The 21,297-nt window shown below is 36.2% G+C and overlaps 1 long non-coding RNA gene and 1 pseudogene across 5 annotated transcripts; both read left to right on the top strand.

The window, feature by feature from the left end:
• The first annotated feature begins 697 nt into the window (after nt 1-697).
• LOC105043820 (uncharacterized) lies at nt 698-8,194 on the top strand. 5 transcript variants are annotated; one of them, XR_012140640.1, is made up of 6 exons: nt 698-1,126; nt 1,203-1,333; nt 1,755-5,490; nt 5,567-5,888; nt 6,028-6,199; nt 8,060-8,194. It is a non-coding gene; the product is annotated as an uncharacterized lncRNA (long non-coding RNA). The 5 variants fall into 5 exon arrangements; XR_012140639.1 differs by lacking the exon at nt 8,060-8,194 and adding an exon at nt 7,461-7,825; XR_012140637.1 differs by lacking the exon at nt 8,060-8,194 and adding an exon at nt 7,145-7,825.
• Nucleotides 8,195-10,399: 2,205 nt separating this feature from the next.
• On the top strand, nt 10,400-15,176 carry LOC105043821 (uncharacterized; annotated as a pseudogene).
• Nucleotides 15,177-21,297: the final 6,121 nt, after the last annotated feature.

Below are 21,297 nucleotides of genomic sequence, written 5' to 3'. Positions count from 1 at the left end.
AACGCTAACTCAGTACTAATTTTGACAAGGACACTAGTATAATAACTTTTATTCGTTGTTGAAAGCTTTCTTGGAGTGCTTACAAAATTTCATAAAGATATAGGCTCGTATTTCTCAATGGAATTGCAGCCTGACTGTTCTGTTTGCTTGAGTGCCATACCTTAAACTTTATACCTACCATCTTGGCACTGAGAGGCCAGGTTTAAACGTTTTTTTTTTTTTTTTTTTTTTTCATAAATATACTTCAGTACTATCTCGATTCATCAAAATCATGATGAGATGTATGGAACATTAACTTTCTACTTTTTTATTTATTCGTTTTATATTTTATATTTTTAGAATGTTAGTAATACATTTGTTCATTTTTCTGGAATTTATCACGTCAAAGCGATCATCTTGAGGGAAAATAAAAGAGAGTTAACTTCGGAACAGCTTGTCAGTTCACGAGTACGCCGCTTGACCAAAGTCTAAATATGGAGTATAAGCCCTTTTTATTTTTTATTTTTTATCCGCGCTTATCTCGAGTCCGCGTGAATCTTTGAGTACCCCAGCGCGAACCCACAAGGATGCAGTCCGGCTTATTGCCGGACCTCTAACGGGTTAGCGCGCATCAGATCCCTAGAGGAACCACCCAAGTGCACATGCTGCTCCTTTTAAACGCCCGGTGTTCAGCCCGGGTACTCGTAGCCCTCCCGGATTTTAAGCCCGGACCCAGTAACCCGGCGTCCTTTGGTTAATCCCGATCGACCGTATACGTCCGTCCGACCAATATCACGCGGCTGGAGTGCAGCGATCCTCCAATCCTTTCTCGTCCCGGCTTTCCAAGAAGCAGCAAATCCCACCCAGAAAGCAACCACCCTTCGCTCCCCACTCCCGTGCCCTCCGTCATATTCCACTTCCCGGCCCCAACACAACTCCCACCCCGGAAGAACACCCCCGGCCGATGAAGATGGCGATCTTCCCGTTGCTGCCGCACCTCCAGCGGCCCCTCTTTATCCTCTCTCTCCCGGTGTCTGAGGCGGAGGCGGCGGCGGTGGCGAGATCCTTCATCACCACCGAGGGCTTCCGGTCCACCATCGTCCACAATCGGAGCGTCGACATCGTTCTTGATCCCTGATTCAATGAGGCAAACCTCCGTTCTCATCACCTCTCGAGTTTTATTTTCTTGACGGTTCTTTCAAGGAACTGTTGATGTTTTGTAGGAGGAACGAGCTGCTGCTCATCGATTGATTGGTTCTTGATTTTCTGAAAAGATGATTTCAGGGTACGGCTGGATCTTCGTGCGCTTCTTCTCCCCAATTTATTACTTTGCAGCGGCCAATTGATCGCTTCAGTAAGTTTCTGCAAACCCCCTTTTCTGTGAAAAGAATCTGACTTAAGTTTGATTTGTAGAATTGGACTGTTTAGATTACTACCTCCTTTATACGAGATGAAATCTTCTACATATTTCAGTATGTTATTCTTGATTCCCAAGTTATCCGTTCCTTGTGTGCTAGGATGCTTGTGCCTTGAATACAGAGGGACCATGCACACATGCACGCGCGCACACGTACACACAAAAAAGATTTTATCTGATCAATCTGAAATTAGGTCTAGATACCTAGTTCAGCTTTAAATTTGATTCAAGAAGAAAATTCTTTGGGCTGGAAAGTATTTTCTTATCCTGAATTTAATGCCCTTCCCTCTCCAAAATCTTATATACTAGACATGTCCAAGAAATCTACAAATTCAACGCCCTAATATGGTCTATGCAGATTCTGATATTTTTAGGATGTGAAAGAAAGCGAAGTGAAGATGCAAGGGTGTTTTGCTGACACGTTTTAACCACCTCTGTTTGTTCTCCTCATCCTCCTTTTGGCATGTATCAATGCTTGCATAGTCTTTTTCCTTTTTCACTGATTTTGTGTTATAGCGGTTGATTTATGACAGCTCATTGGTGAATTCATGGTTGTGTGAGGGGGAAAAAACTATTGCATGACAAGAAACTAGAACTTGGGATACAAATTAAGTGTCCAACACTTACATATCAAGATCAGAAGCTGACGTGAGAATTGGTGAAGGGAAAGATGACCATTTGGTTGCTCACATTCAAAGTGGCAAAGAACATGTGGTTGGGGAAGAAATCAACACAATTTGGCAGCCTTTGCTTCTTATCCACGGCAGTAGAGATGACAAAGCCATGACATCGAGTAAAATCTCATGCTCAATCATCTATTGTGCATATTTTTATGTTGCCAATTATTTCTTCTTCTTCTTCTTATCATTATGTGGATAGTAAGAGATGAGAAATTAATATAAGAAATCTCGGAAGTTCACTTGTTTGGAGACAAATGTCAGAGGAGCATTGTTTATATGTTGAATTGTATAGAGGTAGAAAATGCTTGGCAGAGAGACAAGAACATGTAATACATTGTATTTAGAAGATATAAAAGGGAAGTCAAATTACAGCCTAGATCTGTTAAAACTATCACTTGAGTGCCCAAAGCCCTAAATTTGCAATTTTTGAGTGAAATTTTCTAAATGAAGCCTAGATTTATTAAATCTATCACTCGAGTGCCCAAAGCCCTAAATTTGCATTTTTTTTGAATGGAATTTCTAAATGATAGCCATCGAAGAACAAAATTTGTCTCTTTATGTAGGTTTTCTAAATGTAAAATGACACAGAATAGTCATGTTTATACCTGCCATGTGATGCAGACCAGTCCTTCAAAGGCTGACGAATGACAATTGTACGACTTGTATTCTCAGACTGAATCTGAGAACATCAAGATAAGGTGCAGAAAACCTTCACTATGGAATGTGACGACAGTCCAGAGGCAAAAAAAAGCCGCAAGCTAAAGGAAATCAGCCAAAAGTCGGAAGAAAAGAAAGAAAGAGGAAGAAAAAAATGAAAATTCTGGGTTTTTTATAAATCTATGCCATACTGAATTCAACTAGGCAAACCTACCCCCTTTTATAACTCTAGACTGCACTGATACTCCTAAAATAGGGCCCATAGAAGATGGATTCTTTTCTATACTTTCCTAGCAAAAAAGTGAAAAGCCCAAACACTCTCCTAAAAAATGTAAAATTCGTGCACTATGGGATCCCTCATAAAAGATCGTGAAAAACTTTTTAAAATTACAATCATAATGAGTCTAAAATATTTCTAATGTACCTATGATCCTAGATAGGACATTTAGATGACATTCCTACTTAAAATAAGACTCAAAAACGGATGACAAACTAGGCCCAAAATTATGTACAAAAATCCCCTAGAAAATAGACAAACTAGACTTTTCCTTAATGACTTGAAACATGAGACTTTAACTAAACTAAATCAAAATATACGAAGTTCTAATTTTAGACTTTCTTTTGCCCAAATAACCTACATTTCTTCATGAATATTTGATCTTCAACTATGACCATATGAATTCCCCTGGCTGAGGGAAATTCGCTCTGATAATTAGCCCAGACCATCCAAGAAAGCCACCTTCCCTTGGTTTTCTTCATTTTATTTGGTATAAGTGTAATTTGACGTCCTTGATGTAGAAAGGCGTAAGTATTTACCCTATTAAATGCACTCCTCTCTTGTCAAAAAATCAAGGCCATCCAAGCATAATTTGGCCCGCATCATGTCTACTCACAGGCTTTCTATTTGATTATATCTAATGCACCAGTTTCGCTCAACTGCTCTCTATGTTCTATCATAAAGTCCAAGGTTTTGCAACATTGTGATATTTCTTTTAATTCTTGAATTAGATACTGGAATGAAAAAGTTACATATGGATAAATGAGTTCGAGGTATTAGAGTAGGAGTTAATACAGTTTGTTTTTTATCGACTCTATACTCTGAAAATATGGTTTACTGTTTTGCAATGCTAACTTGTACCCTTATAAGCTTGGCTGTCAATGTTAGCCTCAAAAATTAGTATACAACTATACAGGCTAGCTTGTATTTTCTCATCCAAAAATATGCTAACTTGTGCCTAAAGAGAATAGTTATTTGAAAGCAAAAATGGAAGACACAAGCAGAAGTGGGATATAGACATGTGCAAGTGAAAAAATTATTAATATGAAAATCAACTTTAGGCGGGAATGTAGGAATATGGATAAGAAAAGAATGTTGGTGCTTCAAAGAGAATCAGAGAGGAAGTTGATAATATTATTTTTTATGGATGATACTAGCCCAAGTTGTTTGATTTCCTAAGATTTACACTTCCATATAAGGTGCATTTATGAAACATAAGATGACGGCGCCCCTTGAAATTAGTTGATCATATACTCTGGTCATTTTGATATGAGATTTGATGGTTATTTTTAAGTTCAGTTGTCATGAGGATTTAAATGACAGATCAGTGGGCTAATATAATTGGGTACTAACCTGTCTTTACGTCTAAATAGTATCTACGTGTCCTATTCCCACCTTTTATTTCTTGTTGTCTTCTTTCACCTCCAATCTAGTTTTTTAACCCTTCAATGAATCATTTAACAAATATACATAGAGAAGTTTTCATGCTGAAAATTTATTCTTATATTAATCAAGTCTTGGATAAAATCCAATAAAAGATGATGATATGATGTGTTAGATTGTCTGTATGAAAAACTTGAAAGACTATCATTTGATGCTTGGAGTATTTTTTGCTTGCTTACTTAATCCTTCTATTAGAAGATGAAAACTTTGGGCTTTATTAGCATAGCTTGTGAGTTAAAGATATGATGGTACCTCCATCCCGGTACTCAGGTATTTGGACTATCTCAAACTGCCTAGTTTCTGTTGCTATCGGTTATAAACCAATCAATTCCATGTAGCCAATTGTAGGATCACCTAGTGGACAGGCTTATGCCCGAGCATTATATGGATTTAATGATTGTAATTTATTCAATTAGCTGGATCTCTTTCTTTGAGTCATTATATGTCCATGTTTGTGACCATTTATAAGATGTCAGAAGCGAATTATTGCTTTGTCAGTTTTTTGGGAAAACTGTTGGCCGTAGGCATGTGTCCCTCTAATAGAAGCAATGTTTTGCCTTCTATCAAGAGCTCAAGTACATGGATCTTTTTTGTTCTGTCAATAACATTGTAAACTTACTGTTCATTATTTTTAAGAAGGTAAATTCTTTAGCTTATAGACTGGTTTCCTTTTGTAGGATATGGTAAGATTGACCTCTCCAACCAGGGAAATAACATGCATCTGTTTCTTGGGTTACGAATGTTGTCTTTTCTCCTCTGACCACGACAGTTTGCTTACTTTTCCTAATGAATGATCATGTACACGGTCATGCAGCATAGGCCTTGGTAACATTTTGTCTGGTGCACGTGTTATCTCTGATGGCATGCTAGCCTTAGACTCTTGGTGACCTTTCTTCCTAAAATTTTATTCATTTGCTTGCAAAGATTCATTGTGTAAATGTCGTTTTGTTACTTCACTCATGTGCCTTTCACAGCTCAGCTTCATGTATCAAAGAAGAGGAGTTTCTTGAGAGTATCATATACCCTCCGATATCCAGGTTTGTTGTACATCTTAAAATGCCAAGTGATTTAAAAGCTTGTTTGCTCATGCCTGGTGATGGATAACTATTGCAGTATAAGGAACATAGCAAAGGAGGTAGCTGCAGCTGTGGTAATGGATGCTGTAGCAGAGGATCTAATGAGGGATACCATGACATGGATGCTTGGGAGTTCTAGACTTAAGTGGATAAATGCTTTACATGGATATTTGTAATCCTGTCAGTCAGTTCAAGTTATTTTGCTTTAACAAACAACATGGGGAATCTGGTCTCTCCAACCTTGGTTTACAGAAAGGACCGAGCACCATCTCTCTTCCTAAGTTAATATTTTTAATTAGAGGCAACAGGGAAGTATATGAGGCATCATGAAAGCAATTGCAGACCTATTATGATCAGAGGTACTCTCATGCCTGCTTCATAGGCAATTTTTGTTCTCTTTAAGATGAGAAATCTCAACGGTTATAGTTATCCTTGTCTATATATTTTTACTGGTTTAGTCCATTACAAACCACTAATGATTTCTTTATTTTTGGTCAGGTATTTCACAGTTGCAGTATCCTTTGTTATGGGAGTTCATCGGGCATACGAGGTTGAGGGCTTGCATGCCTGCTTATTGGCATATGATAGGATGCAAGGTTTTCATATTTCCAATGTATACCACTTGCTTGAGCCAGGAGGCATGAGTGAAGTGAGATACTATAAAATTTACGTAATTTCTATGCCCTTAACTTCTCTTTTCAGCCATGAGAGCTTTGATACTAAACATAGTTTGAAGTCTGATAGTTTGAAGTCTGATTCTTTTGCTAGGATTACTTAATTCTCTAGCATCCAAATTTGAGTTGGCAAACTCATTATCTTATTGATTTCTGCATTTTAGATCTTTGCCACTTTCATGCTATTTTTCTTTGATTGGCTTGCATAAACAATGAACAAAACTATCATTCTTCTAATTCTGAGCAAAGAGATTGCGGACTTTTTTCTTCAATTTGTGGATATTTGTATGTGATACATTATTTCATTTTGTTTCTCTGCACTGATCAACCATTTGTGGAATAGGAAATGTACCACGGGAATGGACACTGTTCTATAATGTATTGTAGCTTATATCTTAGGGTTTGGATGCTAATATGGATGGCATAACTTAGTATTACAGTATTACTCAAGCTCTGGTTCTTATTTACTTTTGATTGAAGGGACACTGATTTATATTAAGCTGCTGGCAATGCCCTGATGGATATGACTGGTATTTTCATTTCCAAAATGGGTTTCAGAGAATCCAGTTGTTTGTTACCTCTCTCGTTTCCCAGCACATTAACATTAAATTGGAGTAAATTTTTCTGTCAACAACCAGAATATTTCTGTATATTCTTGATGTCATTATTCTTTTATCTTTTTTAGCTTGATGTTCTCTAGTAATATTAATACTCTATCCTGGACTCAATCGTGTCATTGGCTGATCTTTGATATCACCAACTTCTGATTGACTAGTAATAAAAATAGTTTGCATGAAATTACCTTCTCTGTTGATTTTTAGTGAAGGCTGTCATGATAAAAGCAATACTTGTATAAAAGAGAGTCTTATATTTATCTTCAGTATGAAGTCATTAGTAAATAACTGAAATTGTATTATTGTTCAACCATTCATGTAGCTCAGTAATATCTATTCCTTGATGATTATCATCACAGCAAACTCGAACTTCCAAGTGTATTGGTGAGGCTCTGCACAGGATGTCATCAATCCCACCCCATAAGCCTGGCATGTAGCAAATGATGATAACAAGAGATGATTGTCAATAGGTTATGATAAACAGGCAGTATATTCTCTCAGAGCTCAACTCATCTGCCATGACCAAGGATATCACTTTTTTAAGAGTCTTAGCAAGTGATGTCTGATTAAAGTTGCCACACATGTCAGTCCTTCAAGTGATTTAGTGTCAAAAAAAGCTCTAAACGCTGCAATTCTCTGGAAGGTTGGAGTTGTGCACAATGAAACTGGCATGAAGAACTTGCAACGTTTAAGGATTGGTATTATAGGAGAGAACAGCTGAAAGAAGATGCGAAGCGGAGGGGAAATAAATTCTAATTTTCATCAAAAACCAAATTTACAAAAGCTTAAGTTAAAAGCTACAAAGCAGTATGCACAGACCAAATGCAAGAAGTTGCATGAAGATGATTTGCTGCTCCCCGACAGCATTGCTTGTACCTTTTTTTTTTTTTTTTAATTGTACATACTCGTTGTACTGCTCATTTGGCTGCCAGTTTGTTTTATGACGGGCTGTTCATAGGAGGAGTAGCATTTTAAGATTTATTATGCCTATGTATTGTACTTATCTGCGAGATTTTTATGTTATTTTTATTATTCTTTTATTTGAAAAGCATGTCTAACTCTCAAGCTTATCGGCCAGTCGCCAAGACGCTAGACGCCTAGACCCACTTATTCCTCTTGTTTCCAATTAGAGCAGTAGGAAAGTCCTCTTTATAAATTACTATAGAAAATTTCCACGGAAAGCGCCGAGTTAATTCATGAAGGCTGTACCTCATACGTTATATTCTCTTGTCTACCATGTAGAAATCCAAAGAAGTTCATGTTGCCGTGAAGTGTGCAAGCAACAAAAACGTAATTATTGTCTATGGAGTTCCGGTGAGTTATAACTGTCCGGGAGCTTGACTGGAAAGGTGTACAGTTTTTTATTGCTACAGATTTTTGGGGTAAGAATTCCTACAGATCTGTTTTTTTAATGATAAAAAATTATCCAAAAAATTATATTTTTTTAGATAAATATTTTTTAGATAATATTTAGAAAAAAATAATTTATTTATATTTTTTTATATATTAAAAAATAGTTTGAGAATCTATTATCGATATTCCATAACATTACTAGTTTTTTTGATAAATTACTAAGATCTATCCATTTTTCAAAATATTTTTATTATATAAATATTATTATATATAATAATATAATATAATATCTTATATTATAAAATATTATATTATTATAATATATGATAATAATATAGTATATAATAATATATTATATTATTATATCGTTATATTATTACAGTATAATATATTAAAATATATTAATATATTATATTATTTTATTGTTATATATTATTATATTACTGTTATAATATTTTATGATAATATAGTATATTATATTAATATCTTATATTAATGTAATATAATATATGTTATATAATATTATTATATATATAATAATATGGTATAATATATTATGTTATACTAGTATTTATTATCATATAAAAGATATTATATTATTATACTATTATATTATTATATATATTAATATATTATATTATATTATTATTATAAGATGAGAATATTTTATGAATGAATTAAAAAGATTATTTTTTTGATTGATGGAAAAATAATTTAACTATCTTTTGGATGGATATTTTTTTTTATTTGATAGATAAATATTATTTATAAAAAAATAATTTATTTATTTTAAAAAATATAAAAATATAAAAAAATTAATTAATAAAAAAATTGATTAATTTTTTCGTAATATTTATTCATCCACAGTTTATACTGGGCTCACTCATCCTCAACAGGGTATAAATCCTATGGAATGACAGCACAAAGCGCAAAGTGCTTGCATTAAAAGACTTCCTACCATTTGAAAGCAATTGGGATGGCAGCTTGAAGGTAAGACCGTAGCAGGGATCTCATATCATCGTTAATGTTCCCAATAAAAGTTACGTGCTTCCTTTGCTTTAATCTGCCATTACTTCATCTTTCTTATAAAAATGAGGTGCTTCCTCGGTGATTCAAGAATTTCAATGGTAGACCGTAGACTGGTCCTTGCCTGTCACCACCCGTTCAAATATTGGAGCTCTATCTCTAGGAAGATGCGAACCTAGGATGCAGTCCAGATGGCGCGTCGACCCTCGTGTCCGTTGGCGATCATTCACGTGGTCTGGCTCCAACTTCTGAGCTGGGAAGGCCTCGATCCATACGATTTACGTATTTAAATACAGGTCCTTAAGGAGATTTGGTTCTAGGCTGGCTCTGCACGCATCCCGTTGCTTGCCTAGTTGCTTTCGTCGTTCATGTGACTGCCTTCAGATTGGAGGATGATGCTGGGCACGCAGTATTTGTTAGGTGCCTCTACCCAGCTCGTGCCCACTAAAGAATCCTTGTAGATGGGTTACAGTTGACTGAAGGTGCTTATTCTCTGTTGTGCTTCATAGGCACCAAAAGCGTAAGAAGATTACTTAACTTTCCCATTTCATTTTCCTGATGAAATGAGTGGTGCATTCCCCACTGTTTTGCTTGAAAATGGATTGACAAATTTAACCTGCATGCCTTTCATATATAACCATGACTTTGTTTTAGGTTTCCTCTCAATTAATACAATGTATTGCGAGTAACATAGGGACATCTTTGATCCAATATCACTCGACTTCAACATAGCAAATTTTGCGATGGTATTTCTATAAATGCATTACCCTATTTTTTGTCATCATATTAGTGAGCTAAGTGCACATCTAATAATAGCTGGGGCAAGGTTTGCTGATAGTAGTTTTGTTTATGCATTACAAGCACGTCCCTTGAGTGGTAAAGTCGGATTAGAGTGGAACTCTGGGCCTACGGTGGATGCACAGCCGATTATATAGTAGTGGATGGTGCGCTATAAAATAGACATGCAAGACAGTCACTTTTTTTAGCTTTGCTTCTCTGGATTTCCCTATTTGCTATTAAAATTACTTTCAAAATAAATTTAGTGAACAAATTGTCAATAAAATGAAAAAAATTGACGATCTCCAGGATGTTATTTACTTGACCTAGTTTAGGAAAGTTGGATAACTTGGGTTTGAGGAATTACTGGAGGACAGTTGTCATAACATAATATAATAAACGATGCCTTAGTACTGTGAAGGTTCACGTAAGCAAGTCTCGTGCTTTCCGTGTGCCTTCTTCTTTTAGAATGCATATAAGACCATTCAAGGAGCACGCGTCAGGCAAGGAGGTACTCCGTCCGTTGGTATGCTTAAGTACTTCCATTTTGAGTAAGCTATTTTTATTCTTCTACTATGAATGATGGATTTCTTCCTTTAATATTAGCTTGTATTACACTAATGAGTTTCCTTTTAAGGAAACCATGGGGGTGGTGTTGGTCTTCATGGTGGTTGCTTGTGGTGGGTTAATTGCCACCACTGCTTTTTATTTGCTTGATGGTTATTTCTTGTCCTTCATGACCCTATTTTTACTAGTGTTCTTGGTTCGTGATTAATTTCACAAGCTATTTCCACAGAGAGATCCAAAAACATGTCATCCCCCTTCATGGTTTCGATCTCCAATCTTCTTCCAAGTTGCTTTTACCCATGCAAATATTCAATGGTATTTTGACATTATATTGTTTGTGGCTAGTTTGATATAATGCCGATGGTCCACCCCTGTAAACTTCAACTGAATGACAACTGAAGAAACGGTTACTGACAGAACATAAATTTTCTTTGTACACGGGTTGGGGAATGGCATCAATTTGATATTCTGAACTTTATATCATTTATTAGTCAATTTCTTCAAGAAAGTTGTGATGCTATATGCGATTATTCAAGCTTTCAGCTCCATGGTTTCTGCACTCCAACAGGTCTAACTGGTTCATACATGGAGGAACTCAGAGAGGGAATAAAATTTGGAAAAGTCTCTTTCTCGAGACATTCTTCATTGCCTTTTTCGATGGTGAGAATGTTAATAATAGTTATTTAATATTTTTTGATTACTCTAGTTCAGCTGCTTCAGTATATAATATCTAAGACCCGATACAATATATTTATTTCGACAAAGTATGTAACTGTTTTGTGTGGTCTCGATGTTTTTCTTGGAATAAACTCAGTGCCTTTTCCCCCAGCCAATTTAGCAATTTCACTCTTGGAGTTTCTTTGCAATTAAAAGAAAATTTATTTTGAATAACTGAAAGCATAAAACGATATTAAGTTATTGACTGGTGAAGGATTTCATTTCAGTTGTGTGGATATCACATGAAAACTTACTTCGTTCTTTGGTCTTTAATCTACTTTCGGCGTGTGGTAGAGTGAGAGAAAGGAGAAGACACGTGAACAGAAAGCTGTGGAGTTGTTTAGAGATAAATCCCAGCAATTGGCTTGCTTTCATCCCTTGGAGATCCCGAAAGGTCCTCATCGGGTCATGGAGTTCCTCTCTAGAACCTGGAGCCCATCTTCCTCAGACTTCTTTCAAATACTCTCATCAAATGTAAGTGAAGAAGTTTTGTTTATATCTTCTGGAGTCTATGGTGTTTTGTAACAACAGTCTTGCATTCATAACTATTACAATAATTATGAAGCTTAAGTGGGAAATACAAGACTCGAGAAAACCTAGGAGGGGACCATGAGGCAGGAGTATGCCTAGTAGTGCGCATGAAGTAATTGCATGTGCATGGTGTTTACCCATATTATTGGTTCTTTCCTAACCACATATTATGGTTCCAGTTGGTCATCGAGGCTGATCCAGCACCACGAAGCTACTTGCACATTCTCAAAATGTTTTGTTTATGCTTCTGTCTACAGACTGAATCCTTAAAGATAAGCTCAGAACTCTATAAAATGTTAGCTGTTTAAGTAAATGGAATATTTGAACCGGAGATCAACAAATTATAAATTACCCGAGGAATACAGATGATCAAGTGACTACTATAAATAATCACGGTGGGGTATTCATATTGACAGCCTTAATGTTTGATGTAGAACCTAGTGCCACGGCTGGAGGACTGCAGGCCAGGAGATCATGATGAAGAATTAGAGTTAGAAACAGAGAACAAGGTCCATTTAAATGGAGGAACAGGCACTAGAAGTGTGGACCAAATACGGGTATGGAATCTGTTTTGTCCTAGTTTAAACTACCTAGTCCAAGTGTTGTATAAGACCCAAATACATGCAACTCTACCTGAATAATGTTCTTGCTTTGTTGATCTTTCCAGACAGTACTTTCCAGTGGAAAGCTTGCCCCAACATCTCCTCGAACACATAGAATACATAGAAAATGGGTGAGAAAAAAAGCTTCCAAATATTTCTCAATTTCTTGTTGATCTGACCACCTTGGATCCCTGTTTCCTTGGCACAGAAAAATGTGAAATTTATGAAGTCATGGCTAGGTGGTGAATCCATCAGCAGCTTGTTGAGAGGAAGCAAAATGAAGAGGAAGGAGGAGCTGCGACTTCAAGTGGCTCAGGTCCATGCAGCTTTATCTGTTGCAAGGCTGGCCGCAGGCATTGCAGGAATTGTAGCCAATTGCAGCTTGAAACCAAGTGATTCAAAGAACCCCAGCGTCCATAGTGAGGGAGGAGATTGGGGTGAGGAGATGAGCACAGTGGTTGCTTCTGCTGCAGCATTGGTAGCGACTGTGTGCGCTGAAGCAGCTGAGTCTGTGGGTGCAAATAGAGCTCATGTTGCATCGGTCATCAGCACGGGCTTGGCAACTCGGACTTTCGCTGATATGCTCACACTTACTGCAACTGCTGCAACATGTAATACTCTACACTTGGATAAATAACAGTGCAAACACAAGACAAGCAACAAAATAATGCTAATTTATGAAATATGTTATTTCATTTTGCCATAATGCATAAGCATAATTTATTTGCATCCCATATTTTTTATGCTTAGGACAAAGCACCAAATCTTAGAGTTATGAACAAGGTTTTGAAGGCTTTCATGGCCTCTTATCTTTTTCGCTGAAAAATCATGATAATTTCTTATTTTTCCCTAAAAACAAGAAAAAATTTATAAATACAATCATCCATTTTTTTAATATCCAGAAATTGTCTTAAGGATGATCTATATATGTTTTTAAGTTGAATTTTTGGAGTTCATAGGTTTTTAGCTTATTTTTTAACAAAAGTACTTTTTAACTTAATCAAAACTATCTTAATTTGCCTTAATATCTCTGATGAGTATAGGCCTGCGAGGAGCTGCAACACTTAAGCTAAGATCTGCAAATTCACCGGAGGATCAGAATATCCTTGCAAGAGGCAGTGAACTCCTAGTTCTTTTGCCTTCTGGTAGGGGCTAGCAACAACAGTTGCTTTCTTGTATCTTATTGACATGCACCTTAGCATTTGTTAAATCTTCTTCCTTGACATATATTACAAGTATCTGATTTTTTGTACGCTTTAAACTCCTTTACATTCAATAGACATCATGAATTGCATCGGATTTGGCTTAATTTATGCAGGAAGGGTTCAACTTAGGATGGTGTGCGTCTACCTCAAGCATAAGCAACTCACGCTGAGATTAGGAAAGAAGCACTTGCATGGAGTTTTTACAAGATTTAAGGAGTGTAAGGTCATGTTCCTCTTCTTGATTCTAGTGCATAACACTCTATTAGGTACTGTAATGATTTGTGTAAATTATATGTTAGCTTGTAACTTCTTGTCACTTAGCATTGGAAACTAGGGTTCTTTCTTTTCCCCTGTCCTTCGTTGGAATTCAAATTAGGCCAGGATATCCCTATTTTTTCTACTCAACATAAATACTCTGAAAAGACTGGGCTGATCACCTAATTCAAGAATATCTTTTTACCAAGCATCAAAAGGTCATTTTAGCCAGTTCTTTGTTTTGACCGAAACCAGAGGTAGCAGGATGCTACACCCTTTTTATCGCTGGTAAAAAATCAAAGTTACAGTTCCAAGAGAAACTACATTTTAGCCAGTACTTGCATGAGTAAAGACCGGAGTAGGATTGATTTCATACCTTGACAATTTTGATAGCAAATAGCTAACATCCATCATTGTAGGCAGCTTTGGGCCTGCATTTCACATGATTATTCTTTTCTGAAAGAATGATTACTTAATGATCAGTACAGTTACTACAGTTCCAACAATATCTCCTTCAGTGGATTAAAGTCAGTAAAACTTGAACTAAGCATAAAAAGGGAGGGTGGTTGGGGGGGGGGGGGGGGGTGGTTTTACATATTTATAACCTTTGCATGTAGTCTATGGGTCTTCACTTTAGTTGTTGGCTCCCACATCCACTGGTGAGAGATCTCGAACCTGGAGTGTGGCATCATCACCTCAAATGAACAATATTGAATATAAATATAGCAGATGAAGAAGCCACATCAAATGACATTGTCATCAATAGTTTGAGTGTATTTAATGCTTAAGTTGTGAGAATTATGGTCATAGTATATGTGAATAATTTATTCAAGGTTCATGAGTTTTCATGAAATCTGCAAGTAACTTGACTTTCTGGAAAGGATATGGAGGAGCCATATCATATGCCTGTAATACTTGTGCATGTCTGGTTGCCTCTACTAAAATGCTATACCATGATTTTTTTTTTTTTTGGTTCCTAAGATTTCACTTTTCAGATGGGATATTTGATGCAATAGAGGGCATAAAAGACAGCGCCTTCACCAAGGATGGCAGCTTTTTCTACTTGATAACCCTTGTTACCACAGGGGGAACCATTCAGTGCTGTTTCAAGAAGAAAAGCAATATGATGTTTGGAAGTCCACTATTTCACACCTCTTATCTGATCATTAAGAGCTGAAGGCATTCTTCTAATGTTTGTATTAATCTATGTGTCCTGCTGAGGTGTTCTATTTTCTTTTCCTCTCCAACTTAATTATCTACATGAATTAATAATTAAAGTTTGATAATGGAAATAACATACGTACATGAGGATCATGTTTTGATGTACTCCAGTTCTTGATTGAGCCATTCTCCGTGAATAACCTTGCATCTTATACACATTTAGAAAATAATGTAAGATCTCTCTCTCTCTCTCTCTCTCTCTCTACCCCTTATATATGTATATAGAAAGCCATTTTCATAGAATATTTATATTCAATTGCTATCTTTTTTTTTTTACTATTACATTTGATATACGATGTTGATCTTTTTCCTAAAAGCTCAGGGTCAATTAGTTGATTATCATGGTATTAAAGCTTAAGTTTGATGGAAGTTTTAACCCCCTCTTTATCAATGGAAGTTTTAATCCCTTCTTTATCCTAATTCTGTACAATGTTGATCTTTTCCTTGATAACTCAAGCTTTTGACCATCAACTTAAATTATTATACAAAGGCCTACATATTGCATATTAAAAAAATCATGTATTATTTGTATCTCTATAATTTTTGTATGATGGGGGGATCCGAGTGCCAGTGTTTAAACCCCGGTCCTCCCAAATCCATTTGGGAAAAGAATTCTAACAAGCCAAGGCTAGTTGAGGATGCCCGATAAAGTAAATAGATAGAGAAGTCAAAAGCATATTTTTCTAATAGCACTGTTTCTAAAATATTGAGCACTAAATCAGTTTTACTAATAGATGGTTCTATACTTCAAGATTTAAATTTTAGCAAGATCGGTTTGGACATTGCGAGAGTGCATCTACTGAGTAGTGCTCTTTTCATCACTTTGAGAATACCCACTAGACCCTCTACTCCCTACGTGCTGAGCATGCGTGGAAAAATATATATAGAAGTAAAAACATTTCTTTTGCATGGAAATCCCTTTTTCCCCCCTAAATATAGAAGTAAAAACATTTCTCTTGCATGGAAGAAATTATTTTGCTTCCTTTTTTCCCTCCCTTTTTTTGTGATGTTTATTTATTTCCTTTGCATAAGACATGCGAGGCAAGAAAACACATGAGACAACCCCCACAACATATTTTTTTCTATGCACCAGTCCTGCAGAATATACACAAGAGTATACAAATACATAGATTTCAGGTTTCAAATTCTTGGTTCGAAGGCTTGGTAGGAGTCGCCAAACTCCAAATATTAATTATAAATATTATTTTTTGAATTATAAATTTATCAATGATCATGTAAAATCTAGAATAGTACGTCCCCCCGCCCCACCCAACGCACCCTCTCTCTCTCCATCTATCTATCTTTGCTTTTACTTTAATTTCTTTTCTCGTGGGATTTTATGTGAGATGTGCGTGGACATTTAGTGTGCATAAGTAATGATGTGCACCTAAGCAATTTGCCCTATATATTAATATAAAATTAGCTTTCATGTCTATTGTTGCGGAAGATTTTCAGCCGCTGATGGAGTAGGTTAGAGTCATTGGAAGAAACTTCTTGCAAACTAAGTCTCGATCGGAGTTGACTCTGACGAAAATCTTTTGATGATCAAATCAAAAAATCTGATACAACAGATTTGAAGGAGAGAGAATTGAGAGAGAGAGAGAGCAAGGATTTTAGTGGACTAGTGTGCGTATATCTCGAGGGTTCTCTTCTTATCTCTATTTACAGAGAGATTAAGGTCAAGGATGGAAGGATAAGAGATCATTCCGATCGTGTCCCATCATACAGACTGTATGGGGCATCTTTAAATGGCTCTAACTGCGGACGTTCCTCTAATCGGTTCGCAGTCGACCGTAGAGGGGATGGTGATATGATATAGGCTCAATTGACGTGCAGCTGGTTGGTGGAGTGGCGCAGTTAGACAATATGGTCTGACAAGTTTGTACAAAAAATAATGATTGGTGTGTTTTTCGGCTTGGACCCTAGACAGGAGATGGCTATCCGATGCTTGACCTTCTTCCGAAGTAAACAGTTAGGGGTTGGCCAGAATAAGGATCAATCAAATTACTGAACTCTGCCCGTCTAAGGCCTACTAGCCGTCAGGATTGACAATCGGATTAAAATCCGAAGGCCGGAATCGGCCTGATCCTGAAAGGGAGTTCGGACCACGGCACAGGTATCGGGTAGCCCTTAGTTGTTGGGTGGCATATAATTATCTGCTGCAAGGATTGAGTTGACTGAGGCGACACAGGTTCCATATCTGGATCGAAGTACATTCCCACCAATATCAAGGCAGAACCGATTCCTGCAAAATCTGCATCGTCTTAATCAACTCAATCTTTGTAGCGGATGTGCCATCCAAAACTGAGGGCCGCCGGACACCTATGTCGTGGTCCAAACCCCCTCTCGGGATCAAGCCGATCTCGGCCTTCGGATCTTAATCCGATTATCGATCCCGACGACTAGTAGGCCTTAGATAGGCAGAGTTCAGTAATTTGGCTAATCCCTATTTTGGCCGACCTCCAACTGCTTACTTCGAAAGAAAGTCAAGCATCGAATAGCCATCTCCTGCCTAGGGTCCAAGCTGGAAGATACCCTAATCATTTGATTTTTGTACAAACCTATCAGACCATACTATCTAACTGTGCCACTTCACCTATTGGCTGCATGCTAGTTGAGCCCATGTCACATGGCCATCTTCTTTATGGTCGACTGCGAACCGGTTAGAGGAACGTCTGCCGTCAAAACCATTCAAAAATGGCCCATGCAGCCCCGTACGATGGGACACGATCGAAATGACCTCTCATCCTTCCATCTTTGATCTTAATTTTTCTATAAACAAAAATTAAAAAAAATCCTCGAGGTATGCATACACTAGCCCACTAAAACCCTTGCTCTCTCTCTCTCTCTCAATTCTCCCTCCTTCAAATCTGTTGTGCCAGATTTCTGATTTGATCGAAGGATTCTGTCGAAGCTGATTCCGATCGGAACTTATTTTATAAAAAATATTTTTTCGATGACTCCAGCTTGCTCCGACAGTGGTCGGAAATCTTATGCAACATCTATAAATATTTAAATTTACTATTTAGATTAGATAGTGTTGCATCCAATCCCCTCGTCGCTTGATCGCCGGGGACGCGCACTTGCAAAGAAGTCCTCACTGACCAGAGATGCCTCCGACGGAAACCCTCCGATGCTTAAGTCAGAAAGGAGACTAGGCAACAGTAGAAAAATTAGGGGCTCGGTGAGAGAGAGAGAGCTTACCAAAATCGTTGCTTTACCCCATTTTATAGTAGAATGCGGTATGGTTTTGCCATTAATGGTGTAGATAACTGGAGAGTTGTCAAATCGACGGAGGCTATCAAATCATCGTGGGTTGTCAGATCATTAGAATTAACCCATGTCCTTCGCAGGACAACGTCCCACGACGGTCGTACAGCATATCCTTGGCAGAACAACAGCCCATGGCGGTTGTACGGCGTTTGGACGGGCTGGCCGACTATATGTCGGTATTTGGTTGACGGGACGTCGGTTGATGACTCGAAAACACCGTCGGCTGATCTGGTGCTTTGTGGAAGTTGGATGTCGGCTGCCACCCCCGACAGTGAGTCGGTGATATGGGTTCGGCCGTTCGACCGGTTGGAAATAGTATTGACCTGTTTGGCCGGTATACCTTTGGTCGAATATTGTCGGAGTCATCTGTCCGTCCGGTGGATAGAGTCGGACATCGGTCGGACTGTTCTGAAGATAAGTCAGCATATAGAGATAAACCGGTATATCCCAACAAATAGATATCCTTTCGGTTCATGCAGAATACCAGTATGCCTATTGGAAAATAATATGGTATTACATATTTGGAAACTTCCCAGAATAGAGGAGTCCCCAAGCCCCTTAGAACCGAGTCGTGCATGCACTTCTACTATTTGCGGTTCTCAACGAGCCCCCTTGACAACTTCCAAATTGTGCAATTGTTCCAAGTGCACCACATACGCAATGACTCGAACATTTGAGGATGGCACCTAAGAAATGTACTTCAGATTTTAATAACTGACTTAAAAACTTAATGTTCATATTAAGACACCGTATGTAAAATCTCTCCAATTGAGCATGACTCTCTCTCTCTCTCTCTCTCTCTCTCTCTCTCTCTCAAACGAGTCCACAGTTTAATTGGAGTGGGCATAAAAGAAGTGAAAGAATATTGGGATCTAACTAGAGAATTAGGTGCTAATACCCTGGTATATATGCACTGTTTGCTTTAGTAGGAATGGATTAGTAGCAAATGAATTAGCAGGTTGGTTATTCGTGCTAAAATGAATTAGACGGAGAAGCAAAATAGTGCTGCTTTGTGTTAGCGGAGAATCAGCCAATAGGCTACAAAGAGGACTGAACAAGGGCCATGGTGCAATTTTCTTTATTGTTGTAGCACTAAAATGCTAGTTTTCAAATGGCCAACAGGAATCAAGTGGAACAACAATGGTGTGACACTTTTTATCAAAAAATAATAATAATAATAATGGTGTGACAATGCGTTACAGCAAGTTCTAGGCAATGCTTTGGTGTACCAAGAAAGTCTGAGAGAGAGCATGATATAGGACTGAAATCGGATTGAATACGGATCAGATATCATCATATTTATATCTATAATTATTTTATTTGATGAATATAAATATAAATATGGATATTATTTGAATATAAAAAATTTATATTTATATTTATTTTAAATGGATACAGATATAATTCGGATATTGGAGGTATAGATATAAGTATAGATTTACTTAGATAATCAAATTTTATTAATATAAAATTAAAAATATTACTAAATAGATGATAAATCGAATTAATAACATGTTTATATAGTTATATATTTTTTAAAAAAATTAATAAGTATTATATAAAATTATATAAAATTATATATAGATTTGGAACGGATCGGATAGTTATCTATCTATATGCATATTCATTTTTTTTCGATGGATATGAATACGGATACGGATATTAGTCGAATCTTCAAATTTTTTTTTTTATTCAATTTAATTTGAATATAAAAATAAATTTAGATAAATAATATTCATGTCATTTTTACTCTTAGCATGGGAGTATACGTTTCTTTTTTTGATGTCACTGGGGCCTCTAATCTAGTTTAACATGGAATTTTTTTTTTTTTTTGGGTAAAAACATGGAATATCCTTCCTCGGAAAAGGGTTATCAATGTCTAAACGTCCATTGTGACATCATTGCAACACAGCTAGCAAAATACCATTTGATACCCTTATGACAATGACTCACCACTAAACCTTACATTACAACAAGTTGAAGGGGAAAATTGCTTGAACCCTGTGGCAGTCATCGTCAAGTTTCATCGGCAAACGCAAACTAGGAGGGTTGATGTATGTATTTAAATGGCTGATAATGGATAAAGCAATTCTTTGTGTCCAATTGGTGGGCAGGCTATCACGAGCCACTTTTAATAGCATTCACTGGACGGAGGGAGAAGATAGAAGATACCAAGTTATCAAAATGATCAAATTCTTGATAATTGCATTAAGGACTTATTTGATTTATGAAAAAAAAATTTCAAAAAATAATTTTTTGAAAAATAATTTTTCAAAAAATTACTTCATGAGAATAAAATTATGGTACATTTAGTTGACTATGAAAAGATGACTTATTATAAAGTAATTTATGTTTGAATGAGCATCTATTTTTCTAGAAAAACTGTAAAATATCTATTATATCTCTAGTAGATATAAAACCATATATTTTTACTCATAAACTTTATATAAATATTAATATTATATTTATATTAATATAAATATAATATTAATATATTATAATATAATATTAGACCATAATAAATTATTGTACTAATATAATACTAATATATTAATATAATATTAATATTTTAATATAATAAATTTATTAATATAGATATAAATATAATATTATATTAATATAAATATTATATTAATATTAATAAAATATTATATTAATATAAATATTAAAATAATATTAAAATATAATAAATATTAATATTATATTTATATAAATATTAAGATAATATTAATATAATATTATATTACTATTCAGTATTTCATTCTAACCATCCACTGATATTTTACTAAATTTTTATTATGGATCTTAAAAGAATATTTTAGAAAAGAAAAAAGTACCACCACTTTTCATATCACGGAAAGTGCCAAAACCTACCTCCCCCATGGGTTTCCATTTTTCATGAAACGTAGGAAGTGACTTTTCATGAAAAATATTTTTTTACTCTCTCTCCTCT

This window comes from Elaeis guineensis, chromosome 4, assembly GCF_000442705.2.
Source record: "Elaeis guineensis isolate ETL-2024a chromosome 4, EG11, whole genome shotgun sequence".
Taxonomy (NCBI): Eukaryota; Viridiplantae; Streptophyta; class Magnoliopsida; order Arecales; family Arecaceae; genus Elaeis; species Elaeis guineensis.
Note: the sequence above shows the minus strand (reverse complement) of the source record. Positions and strands in the feature narration are given on the sequence as shown.